Below are 11,096 nucleotides of genomic sequence, written 5' to 3' on the forward strand. Positions count from 1 at the left end.
TGAAATAGTTTACGATGACAGACGACGACGACAGACGACGGACGCCAAGTGATGGCATAAGCTCACATGGGGCCCTTCGGGCCCTGGTGAGCTAAAAATGGAATAAATGCTCTGTAGGAATTTATACCTGAAATATACCACCTAATAAACATGTGCCTTGTAGCCTGGTTTTTGTGGTATTCATTGTTGCTGGGGCAATGTCATTGTGACAAGTTTAAATCCCTGTTTCCATTCTTAATTCTATTGATAGCCCCTTGTTATCTTTCGTCTTTCTTTAACATGTCAAGTACCACAAGAAATTGCCACGGTGTACCACAAGAGGAAAAAATAGTACAGAGAGACAAGTTGTGTCAATTTTTACCTTAGAATCAGGATCAGGATATATGAATGAACTTGGCCTTTGATGATCATGACAATAATTGGTATCACGTTCTCACCCTACTTGTTTGTACCCTATTTTTATATTCAAATCTGGTTGAATTATTTGATGTTTTTTAGATGTATATCAAAATATTTATATTTTCATGAATTGGTGAATTTTTAAACATGTTAAAATGAAACATTTTTTTTAATGATTGGATATTTTGAATACTTTTTGGAATGTATGATATCGTAATGAATAAAAATAAATCAAATATATAATTTGAGTTCTTCTTTACCTTCATAGTGTACCTTCAAGCTTATTTACATATGGAAATACATGCTCTATATCGTTAATGATAGCTGTAATACAACACCAAATAAGTACATATGTGTATATGTTGGTACCTTCAATCTTCTTTGCACATGGAAATAAATTCTCTGTAAGTACTTATAGCCGACATGCAACACCTTGAACACCTTAAACAATGTTAAAAAACACAAGTGATTTGTGGCCCGGTGGCAAAATCATCGTGACGCGTTTGATAGCTGTTTGGTATATTCCGCCTTTCTTTTACAAGTCTTAGGTGAATGAACTTTGATGAATGAACTTTTACTGTTGAGTCTGTTTTTTGTGATATACATTTGACGTGACTCTGTACTTATGTATATCGTCATACTTTGTACCACACAATTATTTTATTTTATTTATTAATATTGCTTTTACTGTTGTCTGTTTTTTGTTATATCCATTTTACGTGACTCTGTATTTATGTATCCCCTCATACTTTGAACAACAAAATTATTTTATGTCTACCTGTGCAAATTTCAAACGCGCGATTTTATGCCAGTACTTAAAACCTTCCATCCTTTATGGGTGGATTTAACATAGATAAATAAAATCGTATAATATAAGCAAAATGAGGATTTTAAATTTGATGTATGCCTTTTAGTGCTTCGTTACATTTGTTTGTTTTTATAGTGATTAAGATGATAACACAATGTTGACTGCTGTACCCCTATTTTTAACATTTTTACCTATTATGTCTGTTTGTTTTGTTCACGCATCGTTGTCAATATAATGGAATTTGATGCGACAGTCATACAAGTGAGAGGTTTAGCTAGCTATAAAACCAGGTTCAATCCACCATTTTCTACATAAGAAAATGCCTGTACCAAGTCAGGAATATGACAGTTGTTATCCATTCGTTTGATGTGTTTGTTTTTTTGATTTTGCCATTTGATTGGGGACTTTCCTTTTTGAATTTTCCTCGGAGTTCAGTATTTTTGTGATTTTACTTTTTGCCATGATCTTCATGACAATTTTTTATTTATTCTTCGTTTCGTCAAAATAATTAATAAGACTCTAAAGGAAACATGTTTTTGTTTTAAGAACGTCTCTTTGTTTTGAAACAATAAAAAAACTTATTTCTAGCAACACACTACTGTAAATTCAGAAATTATTGCGAGGTTTTTATTATTGCGAATAATGCGACTGGGTGAGTATCGCAATAATAAGAACTCGCATTTTGATAACAGAAACATAGATCTCTATGCATATTTTTTTGTAATCGTAATAATTAAACTCGCAATTTTGTCCATTCGTGAAAAATCGCAATAATAAATGCACGCAATAAATTCTGAATTTACAGTAACTAAAACACATTTAAAAAATCATTCAACACAAAACCAATAAAAAGGGGGCGAACGTGAATGGGAGAGAACGTGATTTTGGGCGAATGGACCTGGATTAACAATAATCATTATTCATTTTGTCAAAACATTTTACGCAACCCTAAAGGAAACCTGTTTAGGTATTTAGAATTTCACTTTATTTTAAAACAATAAAATAGCCTTATTATCTTTATTTCATATAAATAATACACTTAATAAAACATGATTAAAAAATTATTCAACACCTTTAAAAATTAAAGTCAATAAAGAGGGTGCGAACGTGTGGGGTGCAAAAATGAAAGGTAGAAAATTTTTGGCAACCCACATTCCATTAATGATGATGTCTCTAACAAAGTCAACCCTTGCTGTCTTTTTTATCAGAGAAATATGTGCAGCAATTTAAAATACTGAATGTATTGTCAGTATTGCAGAAAGCATGATGTGCTTTATACAAGGCAAGGACTGTGCTGTGATAGAAATGACTTCCAATATTTTATGGCAGTTTGCACCATTTCATTCAGTCAGTGCATCATTGAACATATACCTTCTTCAGATTAATTTACATAGGTTCCTAAGTTATAACACCATAATTTCCCTGCTCCTATTCAGCAAACGACAAAATTTGAAAAACTGTGCAAGTCCAAACTAGTCAAAGATAAATATTTGATAAACATGAAACTGATTTAATGATTTGTGCAAGCATTTATCAGTGAAAAGTTCTAAATTCAAAATTATTGACGAGTTGTCTCATTAGCTTTTCTTACTATGAGTTAGTTGCTGAGGTCGAAAAAGTGTAAAGTCAATTTTTTCCAAGTTTGTTTAGACCGCCATTGAAGTTGTTGATACTTCCGGTTGTTCTGATCTTTTCAAATATCCGATTTGATTGGTCAATAGTTAAGGTAAGGGCTATTGTCAAAGTATTTATGTATCGCTTATAATAGTTTTTTCTTTGTTCACAGCAAGGATTTGTATAGTGAGTCCAGAGACATATAATACAAATTATATTAATTGTATTATACGTCTCTGGTGAGTCTCACTATACAAATCCTTGTTCACAGTCATTTTTAAAATAGTAGAAATAATTCACCATTTAAACAGAGACTTTAAGAAAGATGGGGGTCTAAACAAAATCAATAAAAAGCATCTGGAACTATTATATATTATGTTTGGTAAAAATCTAGACTACGACACAGACAGAGGTCTTTTATTGTATATAGACAAACAATTGGACGCATCACAGGTCCAAATGAATTCAGAATTCTAAGAAAACTTATTTATAAAGATTAAATTAAATCAGTCAGACCAACTATTATTAGGTTTAATATATAGATCACCATCAAACAGAACACATGATTACATTAAACAACTAAATTCGCTTACTACTGAAGCTTGTAGTAAAGGCTATTCACATATCCTTATAATGGGAGACTATAATTTACCAGAAATAAATTGGGACAGTTGGAATTCACCGGGTGATAGTACTGAAAGTAACGAGTAAATTTTTTTAGAGAATCTACAAGAACATTTCTTATTTCAACATGTCACAAAACCAACCGTAGATGGAGAGGTACTAATGTAACAGCCACTATGTTCCGTCAGTTACTTTGTTCCGGCGGAACTTTTCAACTAGTTATTTCGTTCCGATGGAACTTTCCAACTAGTTGTTTTATTCCGAGTGCAGTCGAAAAGTTCCGGAAAAAAGTAGCTAGTTGAAAAGTCCCGGAACAATGTAGCTAGTTGAATAGTTCTGGCGGCACAGAACAACTAGTTACTTCGTTCCGAATATACCATATTTCGTCCTTTTTGTAGAAAGAGGGGGAAGAATGAGTATCAGTATATATAAGAGCAAATCATTAATTTACATGAATACCCAACGCCCTTAAAGGGGTTTCTTTGGGGATAAATATGCAAAATTTAAGTTGTATTTCATAGCTCACATAAAACGGAATAAGTTGCATTATCATGCAAATTTAGTATTCATAGTACCCTCAAGAGAGGGAAGAATACCCCCCTCCTCATGTGGTTCTTTGCATCAATTCTCCAAATGGAACTTTGTGACTGGTTGATAAGTTCCGTTGGAACTTTTGGGCTAGTTTGTTAGTTCCGGTTTTGACTTATTTGCCAAAGAGGAACTTTGTGGCTAGTTGATAAGTTCCATTTGACTTTTGTAATCAGTATCTTGGTTTCCCTTTAAAAGGTTCAAATATAATATGTTGCGCTTTTACTTTGCATCAATTCTCCAAATGGAACTTTCTGCCTGGTTGATAAGTTCCGTTGGAACTTTTGGGCTAGTTTGTTAGTTCCGGTTTTGACTAATTTGGCAAAAAGGAACTTTCTAACTAGTTGATATGTTCCGTTGGAACTTTTCAACTAGTCACTTTGTTCCGGTGGAACTTTTAAACCAGAGGAAGAACAAAGTAACTAGTTAATAAGTTCCTCCGGAACTTTTCGGCTAGTTAGTTCTTTCCGCCCGGAACTTTCCAACGTCGGAACAAAAGAGCATTTACACTAACACACCGCATACCCTCGACCTGATTTTGAAAAATGAAGAACAAATGATCTCAAATCTAGAATACCAAAGTCCACTTGGCGGCCACTGCACCATGAAATTTGACTTTAACTGCTATACAAATATTAAAAGTAAGCCAAAAATAATTAAATTATTCAGTCGGGGTAACTACAAAAAAAATAAAAGAAGAATTAGACAAACTGATAAACTGGATGGAATTACTACAAGCAGATAACGATATAGATAAAAACTGGAGGTCACTTCTAAATATAATTCAAGATATGGACAAAAAGTATATCCCAACGAAAGAAAGGAAGCAAATCGGTAGAGGAAAAAACAACTTCCCAATTGATAAAAACACAATAGACAAAATTAAAAGGAAAAATATCCTCTCAAAAAAGATAACACACAATAATGACCCAGAGGTGAGAAAAGAATACAACAAGATAAGGAATCAAGTGAAAAGCCGAGTAAACAAATTGAAGAGGGAATATGAAAAAAAAAATCTTTCAGAAAAAGCTTAAGAAAACCCTAAAGCTATCTGGAGCTATATCAAATCAAAAACAAAAACCAAAGAAGGAATTGGGGATTTACACATTGACACAGAAGATACAAAATCAGATAAAACTGAGGATAACAGTACGAAGGCAAAGATATTGGTAGACTATTTTTCCAGCGTATTCACCAAAGAAATAGACAGACAAGTACCATTACCAAACCAGGTACCAGTAATAAATAAAATGTCAAAACAGAAAAATAAAGGAGGATGTAGTGCTGAAACACTTATCTTCATTAAAAATAGATAAATCACCAGGTATGGACAAACTACACACTAGATTACTAAAAGAGATAGCTGAGTCAATAGCAAAACCTTTATGCATTATCTTCAATCAGTCACTTGATAGTAAGTCAGTCCCTACTGACTGGAAGAATGCATTGATACGTGCAATATTCAAAAAGGGAAACAAATCATTAGCCAAAAATTATAGACCCGTAAGTTTGACATCGGTTGTGTGTAAAATAATGGAAAAAATATTGCGGGAATTTATAATAGAGCACATGAGAACAAACAACCTATTCTCTAAAAAACAATACGGCTTCATTGCAGGGAGGTCAACTGGACTACAATTATTAGAAGTGATTGATAAGTGGTCAGAGGCACCAGATCAAGGTTTAGACATAGACTGCATATATACTGACTTTTTGAAAGCTTTTGATAAGGTACCTCATAAAAGATTGATTGCCAAAATAAAGAATCTTGGTATTGAGGAGGATATAGTAGGGTGGATCACAAGCTTTTTAGAAGACAGATAACAAAAAGTTATGGTGAATGGTGAAGAATCAGACTGGGCGAATGTTACATCAGGGATACCCCAAGGATCAGTAGACCGTTGTTATTTGTACTGTACATTAACGATCTTCCAAAGTGGATTCTAATGCCTATCTTTTTGCTGCTGACACCTAGATCTTCAGAGTAATAAAGAATCAGAATGACAGAGAAACTCTACAAGAAGACCTATACCAGATGGAAGCATGGAGTGACAAGTGTCTGCTCAAATTTCACCCTGAAAAATGTAGATACATGAAAATATGTAAGAAATCAAAAAGCACTGACCACTCAACAAATTACAGTCTACTAAATCATTCAATAGCAAAGGTTAAAGAAGAAAAAGATATAGGAGTCTTAATTGACTCAGAAATCACTTTTGAAAATCACATAAGCGAAAAAGTGCCAACTCCATATTTGCAGTTCTCAGAAGAACTTTTAAATACTTGGGTACTGGGACATTCGTACCATTGTACAAAACCATGGTCAGAACACATTTGGACTATGCTGGTTCAGTTTGGTCTCCATACAAGAAAAAAGATATTGACAAAATAGAAGGAGTCCAAAAGAAGGGTAACAAAACAACTACCAGGTCTCAAAGACATGAGCTACCCAGAGAGACTTAAAACACTATCATAAAGGAGAATACGAGGGGATATGATTGAAACCTTCAAAACTATCAATGGCTACTATGATAAGGAAGTATGCCTTTTTTTAAAAATGGCAGATGATTCACAACATAGAACCAGTAGCAGGACAAATAGTAACAAAGTCATCCATCAAAGATTCCAATCTAATATCCGAAAACACTCATTCTCTGTTAGAATTGCTAAAACCTGGAACAAACTACCAGATAAAATCACTAAGGCCCCATCCATAAACGCATTTAAAAACCGATTAGATAAATATTGGTCTGACGAAGAGCTCTATTATAATGACTATAGAGCAGAAATATCCGGAAGTCACGGACAAAACAGTAATAGAAAAAAATTTAAATTATGAGTCTGGTGAAGAGGAACCTTAGGGATCCTGTACTGGAAATCAACTATAAGTAATAGTATGTCCCAGTTGAAATAAATAATGTAAAAATACATGTATCGCAAATTTAATTACTTGTCAAAAGCTGTATTATATAGATCATCTACCTTTGGCGTCCGTCTGTCCCCGATATACACACCGAAATAGGTTGTATCTCTAATTGTTAAAGTTGTTCTTGACCTATAGTTATAATTGACATTTCTTCATGGATCTAAACTGTTTCAAGTTTGTTAGTTCATTACAGATCGTAACCTACTAATATCTTATATGTTTATGTCTATTTCACAGCTATCAGTATTTCTTTATCTCTGAAAAATACCTCTAGATATGTATACATTTAGTTAAGTACCATGTAGTATATATTTAAATTCTTTAGAGAAAAGCGCATATACTCAACTTTCAGAATCGTCAGCCTTTTGCCGTCAAATTGTGTGCATTTTTTTTTAACTATGATAAAAAAAAACTGATAAAGATTCATGGTTTGTTTTAAACTCTATGCTCACATCTGAATGCGTCAGGTATCTTTTAAATATAGTACTTGTTATATTTGTGTTTGTATGTATATATACGTACATTTTTTTTCAATCAGGCTTTATTTTGTATATGATAAAAACAAGGTGTAGATTATGCATGTAGGTATGGGTAAATATCAAAGAGAGTTTCACTTGTGAATTTCTACTTGGAGCACTCAGTAGTGGTGCTGCAGGCTATTGGTTCGGGTAATTTGTTCCAATCTTTTATAGTTTGGCAAAAGAAAGAAAATTTGTAACTGTCTTTGTTGCATCGAATTTGTTTGTGATTATACCTGGTGTTTGCTTTTCTTTTATAAGAATGTCATCATATGTTATATCAATTTTGTTGTTGGTGATTCCATGGAACGTGTTTAATCTACTTTAAGTATTATTTCTTGTATTGATGGCCAGTGAAGTGTGTTTAGTAAGTTTGTGACACTTTCTATATAATTATGAGTATTTGGAACATAAACATCTTGCTGCACGTTTTGAACTTTTTCTTTGGAGTTGATGTTCTCTGTGTATATATGTATCTGGTTATATAATGGTCCCACACGGTGCAACAGTTATCAAGTTTTGGTCTGATAAGAGCTTGGTATGCCCGGTCTTTACTGATAGTCAATGAGACTAATTGTCAGATTTTGTAAGGATTGTACATGGAACGAAAACTTTTGTGTTAATATAAGGAAAACATTAAAATGGAATTTTAAAATAAAATATAAGTGGATAGCTCTGAATTATAAAAGTCTTTTAGAAAAAGAAAAAGAAAAATCGTGGTCACCAGGCGTACTCGTTTTCTTTCTACAAAAAAAAACCATGAAAATTTCCTACACATTCCATTAATAGGAGACAGGTGCTACCAGATGAGCTCCGGGAGGTTATTGGCGCATGTTAGTTTTAATGATCCACACACTTTTGATAACCAGACATACAATTTTGTGGGAGATCCGGTATGCTCCTTTGATACAAATATACAGGAAATTGCTCTCTGCTCGGTCCACAGAGGAGGTTGGGCCAGGATCTCAGGCAACTACGTGATGTTTTACGACGGGGAACCCAAAAACAAATCCTTGCCGAAAAGGAAGTAAAAACTGGAATTGGTTTTACGACCGCCATATTGTTAAAGGTCGTACAGTGGGTAAGTGGCCGTAGTATGACCAAAATAGGCACTTCTACCATTGATATAGCCTGGGGTCCTTGCTCACTGACTCGACGCTAAGAAGAGGTTGGGCCAGAATTCAATTCTACTATTTATGCTCACTTCAAGTTATCTACCCTTATATTGGTCACTTAATTTTTTTTAAATCAAATACAAATTTTCTATATGAGTTAAAAAAAAGTCGAAATGATAATATAACTTCACACAGTTGTCTTCATTTATAGGAAAACAATTCTCTCTACATTTCTCATACATTTAACATTGGCACCTGTTTTCTTAAAAAAAAAACACGAAAAATAACAAGGATTTTATTACATTTTTAAAAACAGCGTTTTAAACTATAGTGTAATAAAACCATGAAAAGAAAAGTAGGGGTTAACGGGCAAAATTGTGAAAGGCACTACATGGGTATAAAACGAGAGAATTCCGAATATCTGATAAAAAGTAAAAAAAAACAAGATCCGGCTCAAATGTCAGCACCTGTAATCAGGGTAAAATGATTAGTGAAAATATTTTATTATCTTGAAGAAATTTTCTAACTATTTTATAGACAGATACACAGAGGACAGATCCCTGGCAAATCCTTTTGACTATAAATTAATTAATATGTGCCCGTAAAATGTATATATACCTAAATTCTGGAAGATTTAACAAAGACAAATTTCGTGAAAAGGTCAAATGTAAGGATTCGAGCCTTGCTATTAATTTTTATAATTGCTAAAAAAATATTTCCATCAATATTTGAATTGGACGTTTCAGTTCTCGGCTCTTTGCTTTTGGTGTATATTCTAGGTTACATGCAGTGTCCAAGCTTTGCTTACAAGGATCTAATAACGCTCCATTTTACTTTCTGTTTTAAAGACCTTTTGGATTCCTTTGATTTTGTCGGATTAATACACACCTTCAAAATTTTTGAAGGCTGAAATTTCATTGGGTGATGTTACCAAAACAGAATATAGAATGGAGTGTTGTCAGGTCCGTGTAAGCAAAGCTTGGACACAGGATCTGTACTTTAATCAAATTGAAACAAAATTTACCAAAATTATCGATTAAGCTTGGAAAAGAAAGAGAAACGTAAAAAAGTTAATGAAATCTCTATAATACACGACAACCTTTGGGTTATAACATAGAATAGTCTCAGACAATCTTAAACATGAATTATTTGAGATATATATATATATCTAATTAACTGCTGTGTTCGGTCCCTGTCAATGCTTATTCGAAAGTAAAGTATAGTACTTGCGTTTTACCAAAGTCGCGTATCTGTACATCAAAATTTAAATTGTATTGTACTTAAAAAAAACGACAATTCGTCTAAAATCAAAACATTTAAAAGGAATTATTTGAGCATCAATAATTATAATAAATGATGTGTCCGTGTGTCAAATGAATTGAACGTCAACTGGAATTTTTGCTCAAGAACCTTACCAGGTGGAGAATCGGCAAATAGATCGAATGTCTTCCGCCATCTTGGATTGTAAATTAGCAGAACACAATCGGTCAAGATCTTTATAAATATACAAGTGTTGAGAGAGGTATATATATTTATTATGTCATTCATTTGTAATACTTTTCATCTAAATGAAGAAAATTATGCGTTTATCCCATTATCACGATTGTTTTTTTAATACAAACATTAGTCATTTTTTGTATGCCAATGATTCAATTGTTATCAACTTTGCTATACAAAGAGGAATAATTCAGAAAACCTTACTTTTATAAAGGAATATGTAGGGAATTTGTCTATTTTGTTGTTAGGTGGCAAGAACGCAAGTATCGTGATCCCAATTTTTCTTTTAATTTAATGAAAGCACATTATAAAAATTATCTCCGCATATTTTATCTTAATATTCTATCATCGTAATGATTTCTTTCTATAACACAAAATTGGGGGTTCCGTGTATAATTACAAAATCTGACAATTTTGCACATCCTGTACTGTAGCTTGAAAATAAGATCCTGGTGTCCCGTACCTTTTATTAATATTTTTGAAAAAAGCATGATATTAATAAAATTGAGAATGGGGGGGGGGGGGGGGTAAAAGAGACAACAACCCGACCAAAGAGCAGAAAACAGCAAAAGGCCACCCTGAATGGGTCTTCAACACAGCGAGAAAATCCCGCACCCGGAGGCAGGCTTCAGCTGGCCCCTAAACAAAGATGTGTACTAGTTCAGTGAAAATGGACGTCACACTAAACTCCGAAATATATAAATGAACTAAAATAAAAAAAAAACATACAAGACTAACAAAGGCAAGAGGCCCCTGACTTGGGACAGGTGCAACTTCGTGTTGGCAAATTATATAAGACAATCTACAGATTTTAAATTAGACCTAAAATTTGATCTTGTAATCTTGAATTGATGTATTTTAATGAGACGGGACATTATGATAAAAGTTAATTTGACAAAGGTTGGCAAATTGGCCACTGAAGAGATAATTGTACATAATATTCTTTTACTTTTCTGAGGGGTCCATATTCTTTAGGGCTATGGTTCATTTATAGATATTGTTAGGTT

At 33.2% G+C, this 11,096-nt stretch overlaps 2 protein-coding genes across 7 annotated transcripts in view; one reads left to right on the plus strand and one right to left on the minus strand.

Annotated features, from left to right (window-relative positions):
• The window catches only part of LOC127732947 (coiled-coil domain-containing protein 171-like), a 179,481-nt gene extending 176,585 nt beyond the window's left edge, over positions 1-2,896 (minus strand). For all 6 annotated transcript variants that reach the window (XR_007996523.1, XR_007996521.1, XR_007996520.1 and 3 more), the window contains exon 1: positions 2,799-2,896. The gene's annotated coding sequence lies outside the window, so the exon portion shown is untranslated. The remainder of the gene's footprint in view (positions 1-2,798) is intronic.
• Positions 1-11,096, plus strand: part of LOC127732979 (leucine-rich repeat-containing protein 28-like) — a 252,942-nt gene that overhangs the window by 225,532 nt on the left and 16,314 nt on the right. The window lies entirely within an intron of this gene.

Source organism: Mytilus californianus, unplaced genomic scaffold, assembly GCF_021869535.1.
Source record: "Mytilus californianus isolate M0D057914Y unplaced genomic scaffold, xbMytCali1.0.p SCAF_3, whole genome shotgun sequence".
NCBI classification, from domain to species: Eukaryota; Metazoa; Mollusca; class Bivalvia; order Mytilida; family Mytilidae; genus Mytilus; species Mytilus californianus.